The sequence below is a fragment of the Pristis pectinata genome, chromosome 12, assembly GCF_009764475.1.
Source record: "Pristis pectinata isolate sPriPec2 chromosome 12, sPriPec2.1.pri, whole genome shotgun sequence".
Classification (NCBI taxonomy): Eukaryota; Metazoa; Chordata; class Chondrichthyes; order Rhinopristiformes; family Pristidae; genus Pristis; species Pristis pectinata.
In genome coordinates this window covers 2,613,706-2,624,743 of record NC_067416.1, presented here as the reverse complement: position 1 = coordinate 2,624,743, position 11,038 = coordinate 2,613,706, and the positions used below count along the sequence as shown (strand labels likewise).

Sequence of the window (11,038 nt, the reverse complement as noted above, 5' to 3'; positions counted from 1 at the left end):
GGACCTCTGAATTACCAGCCTAGCAATATCACCAACCATACCATAAGTTCCACCAACCAACCATACCATAACCATACCCAGCATATCACCAACCATACTCTTAGCAGTGTGGAGGAACAGAGGGATCTTGGGGTCCACATCCATAGATCCCTCAAGGTTGCCGCTCAGGTTGATAGGGTTGTTAAGAAGGCGTATGGAGTGTTGGCCTTCATTAATCGGGGTATTGAGTTCGAGAGCCGTGAGGTGATGTTGCAGCTCTATAGAACTCTGATCAGACCACACTTGGAGTATTGTGTTCAGTTCTGGTCACCTCATTATAGGAAGGATGTGGAAGCTTTAGAGAGGGTGCAGAGGAGATTTACCAGGATGCTGCCTGGATTGGAGGGCATGTCTTATGAGGATAGGTTGAACGAGCTAGGGCTTTTCTCTTTGGGGAGAAGGAGGATGAGAGGTGACTTGATAGAGGTGCACAAGATGATAAGAGGCATAGATCGAGTGGACAGTCAGAGACTTTTTCCCAGGGCGACAATGGCTAACACAAGGGAGCATAATTGTAAGGTGATTGGAGGAAGGTATAAGGGGGATGTCAGGGGTAAGTTCTTTTTACACAGAGAGTGGTGGGTGCGTGGAATGCACTGCTGGCAGAGGTTGTGGGGGCAGATATGTTAGGGACATTTAAGAGACTCTTAGATAGACATATGGATGATAGAGAAATGGGGGGCTATGTGGGAGGGAAGGGTTAGATAGATAGATCTTAGAGCAGGATAAAATGTCAGCACAACATTGTGGGCCGAAGGGCCTGTACTATGCTGTAGTGTTCTATATTCTAAACAATGGAGCCACAGTCAGGCTGCTGGAGGAACTCAGCTAGTCGAGCAGCATCTGCGGAGGGGGAAAGACTTGTCTGGCAGCTGCAGTCTCTTGTCCCTCTGAACAATGAAGCATACGGCAGACCTCGAGATCCCAATGCCCACAGCTCCCTCCGTCTGAGGACTGAACCGGGGTATCGGTATTGGTTTATTATTGTCACTTGTACTGAGGTACAGTGAAAAACTTGTCTTGCATACCGATCGTACAGGTCAATTCATTACACAGTGCAGTTACATTGAGTTAGTACAGAGTGCATTGATGTAGTACGGGTAAAGACAATAACAGTACAGAGTAAAGTGTCACAGCTACAGAGAAAGTGCAGTGCAATAAGGTGCAAGGTCACAACAAGGTAGATTGTGAGGTCAGAGTCCATCTCATTGTATAAGGGAACCGTTCAATAGTCTTATCACAGTGGGGTAGAAGCTGTCCTTAAGTCTGGTGGTACGTGCCCTCAGGCTCCTGTATCTTCCACCCGATGGAAGAGGAGAGAAGAGAGAATGTCCTGGGTGGGTGGGGTCTTTGATTATTCTGGCTGCTTCACCAAGACAATAAGAGTCCAAGGAGGGGAGGCTGGTGTCCGTGATGCGCGGTCACTCGAACTGTGAGGCACCCACCCCACCAGTGGTACCTGAACCCATAGGCCCACACAACCCACGTCTTCCCTTCCTAGAATTGTTGCAGCGCAAAAGGCCTTTCAGCCCATCGAGTCCGTGCCAGCCCCTATTGTAGAGCGATTCTGTCGACCCATTGCCTCCACCTCGCTCTTTCCCCACAACCCTGCCGGCGATTTTCCCTCCAGCTGATCCCATTCCCTCTACCTGACTGTTCCCACCACCCTTACAGGCAGCCAGCCCTGGCCCATAAGTACTCCCCGCACTAAAAGAATTCTTCCTCAAAACATCCCCCTCTGTATCACTTTAAATCTGCACCCCCCGGTCCTTGAACCGTCGCCAATGGTGTCAGCTTCCCGGTCTAACCCCGTCCTGATCTCGCCCGTCTCCATCTAACCTCTCATCCCCCCTAACCCTGGAGCTAAAACCTCCCTACCGCCCTCCAAGTAAATCTCTCCTGCGACGCTCCACAGCTCAAGTGGATACAGAACGGAGCTTCATACAATTGAAGAAACTCTCGGCGAAGCCCTGGTCCCGTCACACAGAGGCACAGCCAGCTCCCACCGCTCCCGCTCAGTCCTTGTACACACTAACTCCGGGTCTGTCTCCCAAACTGAAACCCCGCAGCCTTCGCGTTGTTCCAGTAAAATCTCTTTAAGTCGTCCGGGGACACAAGAGATTGCAGATGCTGGAATCCGGAGCGAGAAAAAAAACCCAAAACTATTGGAGGGTTTTAATTTGCAATCCTCGGCGAGAATTTCCTATCTTTCCCGTAAGCGATGGAACCAAAACTGGACGCATTGCCCTCCGGGCTGTCTGAGTTCCCCAACGCTCCGGACGTTGCAGGGTGCAGACGTGCAACAAGCAGACATCGCCGCTTTAATTCTGCGGGTGACAAGGGAGCATGTGACAGGGGAATGGAGGGAGGGGGGAGGGTTTTGAGGAGCTGGTCATATGATCAGCTACACGGAATCAAAACAAACCGAGCAGCCAAACTGAAGCAGGAGCTGTCGGAGGGAGAGGCGAGTCTGTGGCTGCAGGTAGCGGCAGGGTCGCTTGTCACCTGCTGCAAAGTAAGTTCACGTTGTTGCTTTGACAGTGTTGCAACCCCGTCCATCTGCCGTCTGGCCCTCGTTTACCTCCCTAGTGCAGGGGGCAGAGCTGTAGGTTGCACTTTTGATCACATTACTGACTTCTCTCTCACCCAGGAGCCGGATTTCACCCGCACCAGCCCGGGCTCTGCTTGCTTTCGCTTCTCCTTCTGCCTCCGGGGAAGCTACACTGGCCGCTGCCCTCTGTAACATTGTGGGGTTCATTTTTCTGCAGGCTCTGGGGATTGGGAAGAAGGCAGTTGGTATTTTGTTTTAAAGGGAAGGGATACCAGCGAGACGCTGCGGGTTCGGTGCGACTGACTTGCTGCGGGTTCATTGCACCGACGTTAGTTTCAGGCTGTTACTGGGGCGGAAATCGGCGCTGGATTCAGGTGCGGAGGAGTCAGACCGGAGGCCGGCTCTTTCGGAGCCCTTTTAAAGGGACCCTGCTTCCTGGCGGGGGTCCCCAGCCTCCATCACAAACCAGTCCAAGTGTGACTCACTAAACCACTTCTCCACTTCTCCCAGAGGCTGATGTTTCTGCCCAGCCCCTCATCAATCCAACCCCACCCAAAGTGAATTCTTTGTTTTAAAACTTGCCTCTCAGGAGCTAAAGCTCCAGTGCGAAGGCTCGGAGTTAACTTCGCATCTTGTTCTCCCCGAGAGCCCGGCCAATGTCACCCTCTCTGACCCCTGGGAGGGCCATGTTTGTTTGGATCCTTTGGTAACTCCACCTCCTGGATCTGTGGCCCAGCCTTGTGGGGCTTTCCCCCGCTTGTACGTCGCATCAGGTGGAACCAAACACATCACTTGCACTGTAGTCACTTGCCCCTCCCTCCTTGTCAAACCATCCATCATGGGATTCCGGGGGAGGGAGGGCATTGGGAGCCCTTCTAAAGAAGGCAGGGTTAACTTTGCCCCCTTTTTATCGTTACCCTTGAGAGGTTTTCTTACAACCGCTGTTCAAATCCGAGCTGCTTCCCTTGGATTTGAGAAGAGATTTGTGAATATTAGCCTGATTGATCCGGAGTTCAGAAGAACGGGGGGGGAGGTGGGAGAGGAGGGGGAGGAGGTGGGAGAGGAGGGGGGGAGGTGGGAGAGGAGGGGGAGGAGGTGGGTGGGGTGGGGGAGGTAGGGGGGGAGGTAGGGGGGGAGGTAGGGGGGGAGGTGGGTGGGGTGGGGGAGGAGGGGGGGGAGGTGGGTGGGGTGGGGGAGGTAGGGGGGAGGTGGGTGGGGTGGGGGAGGAGGGGGGGGAGGTGGGTGGGGTGGGGGAGGAGGGGGGGAGGTAGGGGGGGGAGGTAGGGGGGGAGGGGGGGAGGTAGGGGGGGAGGTAGGGGGGGGAGGGGGGTGGGGTGGGGGAGGAGGGGGGGAGGTAGGGGGGGAGGTGGGTGGGGTGGGGGAGGAGGGGGGGAGGTGGGTGGGGTGGGGGAGGAGGGGGGGAGGTAGGGGGGGGAGGTGGGTGGGGTGGGGGAGGAGGGGGGGAGGTGGGTGGGGTGGGGGAGGAGGGGGGGAGGTAGGGGGGGGAGGTGGGTGGGGTGGGGGAGGAGGGGGGGAGGTAGGGGGGGGAGGTGGGTGGGGTGGGGGAGGAGGGGGGGAGGTAGGGGGGGAGGAGGGGGGGAGGTAGGGGGGGAGGTGGGTGGGGTGGGGGAGGAGGGGGGGAGGTAGGGGGGGGAGGTGGGTGGGGTGGGGGAGGAGGGGGGGAGGTAGGGGGGGGAGGTGGGTGGGGTGGGGGAGGAGGGGGGGAGGTAGGGGGGGGAGGTGGGTGGGGTGGGGGAGGAGGGGGGGAGGTAGGGGGGGGAGGTGGGTGGGGTGGGGGAGGAGGGGGGGAGGTAGGGGGGGGAGGTGGGTGGGGTGGGGGAGGAGGGGGGGAGGTAGGGGGGGGAGGTGGGTGGGGTGGGGGAGGAGGGGGGGAGGTAGGGGGGGGAGGTGGGTGGGGTGGGGGAGGAGGGGGGGGAGGTAGGGGGGGAGGTGGGTGGGGTGGGGGAGGAGGGGGGGGAGGTGGGTGGGGTGGGGGAGGTGGGGGGGGAGGTGGGTGGGGTGGGGGAGGTGGGGGGGGAGGTGGGTGGGGTGGGGGAGGTGGGGGGGGAGGTGGGTGGGGTGGGGGAGGTAGGGGGGAGGTGGGTGGGGTGGGGGAGGAGGGGGGGGAGGTGGGTGGGGTGGGGGAGGAGGGGGGGGAGGTGGGTGGGGTGGGGAGGAGGGGGGGAGGTGGGTGGGGTGGGGGAGGAGGGGGGGAGGTGGGTGGGGTGGGGGAGGAGGGGGGGGAGGTGGGTGGGGTGGGGGAGGAGGGGGGAGGTGGGTGGGGTGGGGGGGAGGTGGGTGGGGGAGGAGGGGGGAGGTGGGTGGGGTGGGGGAGGTGGGGGGGAGGAGGTGGGGGGGAGGTGGGTGGGGTGGGGGAGGTGGGGGGAGGAGGTGGGGGGGAGGAGGGGGGGAGGTGGGTGGGGTGGGGGAGGAGGGGGGGGAGGAGGGTGGGGTGGGGGAGGAGGGGGGGAGGTGGGGGGGGTGGGGGAGGTGGGGGGGGAGGAGGGGGGAGGCGGGGTGGGGGAGGAGGGGGGTGGAGCGGGGTGGGGGGAGGAGAGGGGGTGGGGGGAGGAGAGGGGGTGGGGCGGGGAGGGGGGGGAGGTGGGGTGGGGGTTTCGGGGGGGGAGGTGGGGTGGGGGTTTGGGGGGGGGGAGGTGGAAACCTGCAAAATTCCAATAGGTTAGGAGCAGAAGGATACTCCCCGCTGACCAGGGATCGCAGTCAGAGGGTGGGGGGGATAAGCCAGGGGAACTCTCCTCCCGGAGACTGGCGGACAGGGGAATCCCCACCGGAGAAGGCAGTTGAAGCCAAATGTGCTGAAGGAGTTGGGTATTGTTGGAGCTGGAGGCATCAAGTGCGAATGTAGGAACAGGGGGCTAAGTCTGGGTGATGGACTCTGAGCGCTGTGAAGGGCAGTGACTTGCTCCTGTTTTCTGTCTGGAGATTAGATTCCAGGAATCTCACAGGATGCTGGAAAGTCCCTGGACCAGGATGCACTTGTGCTTCAGGGTTCTGGTCACCGGGTGTTGCTGACACCGGGGTTTCCTTACAAGCTGAATATTGTGCGCTGTAACTAACACACTGTGAAGGCCAGAGGGGGAGGGGGGGTGGCCACTGGAGAGAGGCAAGGGGGGGAAATGCCAAGGACACGCATGTGATAGTGGCAAAAAGTGACGGGTAACGTTGGGGATGGGGAAAGACACGGTAAACTAGAATATTGCCAGAAAATGGGAATGCTGGAAAATGGGAATACCAGAAAGGAACTGAGTAAGGAAGTTTGGGAGGGGTGCGGTGGGAACAGATTGAGTTGTGATTAGGGAGGAGAATGTGATCGGGGGGGGGGGGCACTTGAAATGGGGGGAGAGGTGTGTTAGGGGAATGTCTGGGGAAAATGGGACAACCCAGATAATTGGGAAGCAGGTGGGGCTGTGGAAGGTGGAACTGGGGTGGGGGGGGGCGAAGTGACTGAGAAAGGGAGGGAGTGGGGAATGACTGGATAGTGAGGGGGGTACAGGACGAGGGTGTGAGAGGTGACTGGCTCCATTGTGGTCTGTGTGGGGTAAGGGGCAGTGGGTGAACCTTCCGCAGGTGGACAGACCTTCGCTCCTGTACGTGGAGGGAGGGAAGGAGAGGGCCAGAGTCTGGGGGTGGGTGACCAGTGCCAGGGGCTGTGGGAGTGGGGTAGTGGTGAGTGGCACGAGGACTTGGCAGCCTGATACAGTGATGGCCAGTGTGGGCTGAAAGCTGACACAGACTGGGGTGGGGTCTGGGGAGGGAGCAGTAGCACAGCTGGGGGTGGGGGAGGTGGGAGTGAGGTTTAACCTGGAGACACAGAGACGGCAGACACTGGAATCTGGAGCAATAAGCAATCTGCTGGAGGAACTCAGCAGGACGAGCAGTGTCTGTGGGGGAAGAAAGTGTTGGCATTTCAGGTTGAAACCCTGCACTAGTCCTGATGCAGGGTTCTGACCCAGAACATCCCTAAATCCTCCCTCCCCACAGATGCTGCTCAACCTGCTGGGTTCCTCCAGCAGATCATTTGAGGTTTAACCTGGTGGGGCAGAACAGGCCTCCGAACAGACTCCTACACTCGGCCAGTGGGGTGACCCTGAGATTTCAGTTGCCTGTCACTTCAGTTCTGTCTCACCTGGCCATGGCCCTCGCTTGTGCTGTTACAACGAGGCCCAGAGTAACACCTCACCTGGGCACGATTCAGCCTTCTGGACTCAAAGATCAAATCCTCCGACGGGTAGCCCGTGTTCTCCGTGTGTATCAGAACGGGCCCGTTCTGCAAGTCCACCTGTGGCCACACTGGGTGATTTCCTCCATCACCACAGCCTGACCCGCTGGGCAGGTCCCACAGCCCTGCATCCCCCAACATTTTGTTCCTTCGTGGTCTTGCTGACTAATTACCCCCACTTCACACCATTTGTCGCTCTCTCTAATTGCCCTCATTGACTAACCTCCACAACTTATCCCCAGTGCAATCCTGGTCTCACCCTATCACAGGTGAACATCTCTGCCCCACCCTCTACAACTTGTTTTCTCTATCTCCCAGTTTTAAAGAAAGGTCTTCGACCTGAAGCATTGACTGCTTGTCTCTCCACAGAGGCTGGCTGACCTGCCGCATGCTCCCAGTTTTCTGTTTTTTGCTTCAGATTTCCAGCATCTGCAGGTCTTTGATTTTTATCACTGATTGTCTGGGTTCAACCTTGGTGACAGGGGCCTTGTGGGGTTCTTGGACTTGCGGTGGGGGGTCAAGGCAGTAGTGGGCAGTCTCAGTAGGGGAGGGGTTTGCAGTGGCCCCTAACTGGTTGGCTGAAGTCTCACCTCTCATCCACTCTGGGTTTGGGAGGGTGGGGTCTGAACTGCAGGGGAGCAGCCAGGGTGGGAGCGGGTTTTGCCGGGGAGCAGCAGTATCTGTGGGACCTACGGCTGCGGACCTGGAGTGTGGGTGCTGTCTGGGTGAAAGTGCAAAGGACAGGACACTGGAGCAGGTACTGTAAATAGAGGGAGTGATCAGTGTCATAACTGGGAGAGGGAGAGAGTAGATTAATGATGCCATGTTGGTGAACTGAGGTGCTGAAACAAGGAGAAAGAGCAGCTCTAAAAAAGAGTAATTATTTATATCGTTGGATTATTATTGACACGTACTGAGATGCAGTGAAAAGCTTTTGCTTGCGTGCCATCCAGACAGATCAATCCGTACATAAGTACATCGAAGGACTAAAAGGAAACAAAATGCAGAATAAAGTGTTACAGTTACAGGGAAAGTGCAGTGCAGGCAGACAATAAGGTGCAAGGGCCACGACGAGGTAGATTGAGAGATCAAGAGTTCATCTTCAGTGTATGAGAGGTCACTTCCAGAGTCTGATGACAGCGAGATAGAAGCTGTCCTTGAGCCTGTTGGTACATGTTCTCAGGCTTTTGTATCTTCTACCCGATGGGAGGGGGGAGAAGAGAGAATGACCGGGGTGGGAGGGTCCTTGATCATGTTGGCTGCTTTCCCGAGGCAGCGGGAAGTGTAGACAAAGTCAGTGGAGGGGAGGCTGGTTTGTGTGACGGACTGGGCTGTGTCCAGAACTCTGCAATATCTTGTGATCTTGGGCAGAGCAGTTGCTGTACCAAGCTATGATGCATCTGACATGTGGATTACTGTTTGACTCTCCCTGTGTGTTAAGAATTTTGTGTCTTCCAACACGTTCCTGGCCCTGCTCGCCTCTCTAACCACCTCTGGCCCAACAACTCTCATCCATCCCTGATTCTTTTTGTACTGCTTCAGCCCTGGAAACTGTCCCTTTGCCCCTGTCTCACCCCCACCGCCAGGGCTCCTCATCTCGGCTCCAGTCACCTAGCCTGATATCACCAGCGGTTAGCTGGTGTAGAATTTTATTCGATGATGTGTCCGCGAAGTGCTTCAGAGCACGTTGTGTGTCGGTGATGTTGGGTGAAGTGTAGTCTTGTGCTGGTGGCTGAGGGAGGAGTGCCGGCTGACCAGGAGTGACCACCTGCCAGACTAATAGTATTTCGTCGAGTCCAGAGTGAAGGACGAGGGAAATGTTTCCAAGAACAATTTGGCCAATAAAATTAAAACGGAAAATGCTGGAAATACCCAGAAGATCAGGCAGTGTCTGAGAGAGGAACAAAATCAACATTCAAGTGTCAAAGTTCCCAGTTCTGATGAAAGGTCTTCAGCCCGAAACATTAACTCGTTTTCTCTCTCCACAGTTGCTGCCTGTGGAGTATTTTCTGCTTTTCAGATTTCTAACATCTGCAATTTTTTTATTTTCAGTTTATCCAGTGAGATGTGAATTCACTGTCCAAACATAGTGACCAATAGTACACAGCAAGCTCCCACAGAGGGTGGGGTTGTGATGATGTGGTAATGCGGCTTGTGGGTTCAGTGGTGGGCTTGGGGAAAACTTCTCTGCTCTTCAAAGAATGCCCTGAGATCCATTACATCCACTTTGAAAGCAGACTTTGGAAAAAATCTTTTCCCCAGGGTAGAAATGTGAAACACTAGAGGACGTGCTTTTAAGGTTAAAGGGGGGAAACTTAAGAGAAACGCGTGGGGCAAGTTTTTAATGCAGAGAGTGGTAGGTGCCTGGAACGGGTTACCAGGGGTAGTAGTGGAAGCAGGCAGTTTGGTGAAGTTTAAGAGGCTTTTAGACAGACACATGAATATGAAGGGGATGGAGGGATGTGGATGATACACAGGAGGACATTTAGTATAAATCAGCACAACACAGTGGGCTGAATGGCCTGCCTAGTGTTGTACTGATCTATGTTTCAGATGGGATTTTAATTTAAGTCTTCCCCCTGCCAGTCGACTGGAGCCCCCTCCAACAGTGCAGCACTCCCTGGGCACTGCAGTGGGAGTGTTGCTTTGGGAATGGTGCCCATGTTCCCGCCAGGAATGGCAGTCTAACCCGTGGTCTGCTGACTCCAGTCAGTCCCTGTGATGTGACTGAAATATACAAATGGGCAGGGTTTTAATGGGAGGAGGGATGTGAAAGGGAAATTCAGCTCGGAGCTCTAATGACAAGAGATGGCTTGTACTGCCAGTGGGGAATGAAAGTGAGATTGTTCATGATTATGGAGTGATCTGAATTCCTGGAGAATAAACGAAGCAGATTGCAGGCTATGCTAGATATGGGAGTGTTTAATTTCCTTTCTGTCTGACCTTGTGTCCCTCTCCAGGTCTGTGCTCTGCAGCTGTGCTCCGGTAACTATTATTTGTCCAGTTCAATCTGCACTCTTACAATCCCAAACCATCTCAAACTCCTCAGTGGCCAGGGAATGTGTCTAAATTGGAAGGAGAGTGGGAAGGAGGAATTTAATCTCCTTGTGAAGAGATGCACCTTTTCTTTCCAGAATAAAGACAGTGGCAGTGATTTAATTGTTTTCTACTCCAGTATTTTAATATTATTTTGTTCAATGAGTGCTTCCTTTCCATGCCACTGTTTAAATGGGAGATGTTTGGAGACGGTTCCTTATTCACAAGGAAGTGTGACTGATGCTTTAAATATTATAGATCGGTTGGTTGATGAGTAATGTAATCTGCATTAGTTTATTCAAATCCAACTTGGTTTCTATTGCTTATGATTTTGATTCTCAATGGAGCTTCCAACAGAATTTCACATTTAAGTGTTGTACAGCTAGTTTCCTGGGGAGAGAATGGAATTTTTAAAAAAAAACTGCCGATGTTGGAAATCTAAAATATAAACCAAAAGTGCTGGAAATATTCAGCAGGTCGGGCAGCATCTGTGGGGAGAGATGCACCTTCCTACAGACACTGCCTGACCTCCTGAACAGTTCCAGCATTTTCTGTTTTTTATTTAGGCTTGCTGGGAGAATTTGGATCAGAGTGACTGAAGCCTTTTCTAATAAAATATTGCACCTTCAATATTAGCCACCAAGAATTCAGTTGAAAGTTATTTTGAAGGGTTGAGTGAGAAGTTTGGAAAGAAAAATATCTTTACGTAATACCTCTAATCTCAATGCAAATTTAGACAAGTGTGCAATGTCAGTTGGGAGGAACATAAGTATTGTGATAAGTCGTGCTGTGAGATGTGACATTATCGATGCCTGGATAAGCTGAAATAACATGCAACCCCTTTAAATCTTCTACATTCTCCCTGCCTCCCCCCCAACCCCAGAAATAATTCAATGGTTCTGCACCCAATTTTAGTTTTAACAAAATTCACCTGCTGCAGCTGTATAGTACCACTCATCTGCCTTTTAATATTTAAAATGTTATCTGATTAAATTTCTTTTTCTTTATTAAGATTCTCCTTTAATACCCAAAACTTGAGGAGAGTTGTGAATTAGAGTTATTTATAATTGAAATGTAATAAAAAAAATCATCACAAAACTTAATTTAAGTTTGTTTCCAGTGGCAGTTTTAAATGTCGGTGGCTGTTTAATAGCAGAGATTGAGGGCAGAGC

General features: G+C 54.1%; 1 protein-coding gene across 3 annotated transcripts in view; it reads left to right on the top strand.

The window, feature by feature from the left end:
- The first annotated feature begins 699 nt into the window (after window positions 1–699).
- LOC127576693 (CREB3 regulatory factor-like) overlaps window positions 700–11,038 on the top strand; it is a 73,131-nt gene continuing 62,792 nt past the window's right edge. For 2 of the 3 annotated variants that reach the window (XM_052027345.1, XM_052027346.1), the window contains exon 1: window positions 719–2,554. The gene's annotated coding sequence lies outside the window, so the exon portion shown is untranslated. Of the gene's footprint in view, window positions 2,555–11,038 lie in introns of all 3 variants that reach the window. The other variant, XR_007957274.1, reaches the window with a different exon arrangement.